This window comes from Gallus gallus, chromosome 7, assembly GCF_016699485.2.
Source record: "Gallus gallus isolate bGalGal1 chromosome 7, bGalGal1.mat.broiler.GRCg7b, whole genome shotgun sequence".
Classification (NCBI taxonomy): domain Eukaryota; kingdom Metazoa; phylum Chordata; class Aves; order Galliformes; family Phasianidae; genus Gallus; species Gallus gallus.
The window spans coordinates 23070656-23072197 of record NC_052538.1 but is presented as its reverse complement, the minus strand read 5'-3'; the positions used below and the strand labels follow the sequence as shown (position 1 = coordinate 23072197).

At 51.7% G+C, this 1542-nt stretch overlaps 1 protein-coding gene across 2 annotated transcripts in view; it reads right to left on the bottom strand.

The window, feature by feature from the left end:
* MARCH4 (membrane associated ring-CH-type finger 4) overlaps positions 1-1542 on the bottom strand; it is an 85070-nt gene that overhangs the window by 25662 nt on the left and 57866 nt on the right. The window lies entirely within an intron of this gene.

Here is a 1542-nt window from a genome sequence, read left to right as displayed (position 1 = left end):
TTTATGCTGCTGAGAGAACCGTCCTGTAAAAACCAAGAGCAGAAATTGCTTTCTCTGACAAGACTTGGGGGGACATGGCCCACAGTGCCTCCTGCAAATCAGAAATCAAATGCGTAAACAGGCTGGGAGAGATGGAAATATATAGGCCACCTTTAGCTGTGAGATACATGCCCTTGAAATCTCAGTAGGGCCGGCAGAAAGATAAATGAAGGGGGACTTCAACCTCCTCCGAGTGAAGAGGATTCAGAGGGATTGAACATTTTATCCTGGATTCACTCCAAATTCAATGTCCAAGTGAGGTGTCAGCTCTGGACAGCCCCGAGCACCCTGCCTCTTTGTCAAACACATCCCGGGACACCGGGGTCATCTGTCAAGCCTCATAACCTCATTCTGTAGGGCAACAAGGCAGTTTGCTCTTTAGTGTCCAGACCAGATAGAGGTCACCAACACTTCTGGGATGCGGGGAGAATTTTGACCCTTGCCCAAAGGGCAGTAAGGTGACTTGTGCTGGCACAGGGATGCGCAGCACGGCTTCCATTCCAGTGACCAGACCCCTGGACTGAATGCAGTCCCTTGCAAAGCTCTGCTTTGGAAGAGGTTGCATCTGGAAGGTGATGGCATGCCTCGGCTCAGAGGTGAGCTGAAGTGTCCGCCTCTGCCAGCCTCGGTCTCTGGCCTATGTCCTGCAAGGGCAGACAGCCCTCAAGTTGTGTGTTAGGGATGTGCAGCTTCACTGAGGTGCTGGTACCAGCCTGATTCATAGCTGACCATGGAGTAGATAGATGGCTGTAAAGCTCCTGAGAAGAGACAGAGGCTGTTCCCTGCTGAGGCAGTCCTCTCCCCTGGCAAACGCTGAAGGGATGGGGGTGCGGGGAGCCTTTCCTAGAGCTGCCTGCTATGGTTTTGCTGCAGGTTCCTCACGTTGACCCGCCTGTGCCAGCAAAATCATTCTGCATCATTTCTCTCTCTCAAGGAGGTAATGGGCTGGCTCCTCACCATCTGTCTGGCACACTGCAAGGCTTGTGGCAGCAACAGGTCCTTCCAAGGTAGCAATTAAAGAGAGAAAAAGGAGGGGATGTTTCCTACAGCTAGCAGCTGCGTACAACTGCTTTACAGAGACAGGGAGGCATCAGTGTGATTTAAAATACATTATACTTTCAAAGGGGTTGTGGCTCAGGGCAGAGAAGCTACACCTGAGCACCAGCTTCAAACCTGCCTTTGGATGACAGCAGAGCTGCTGCAACACTGACAGGGCTGCTGCCTGGTGCTGGTGGTAATGAAGCAGCCCTGACTGCTCAGGGAGTGGCACTGGGGGTGCAATTACTCACAGGTCAGAGCTGAATGCTGGGGAAAACAACCAACTCGCATGAGAATTTAATATTTTCCTAATCTCTCTCCATCATCAGTAAGGCCAGCAAACCAGGGATTTGGGGGGTGAACTGACTGTCACATGTGAACTGTTAAGTGCAGTGAGCTGCTGGGCTGTACTGCAGTGTGCCTTTAACAACAGGCAGCTCACTCACATTGTCAATCGAGACTGAC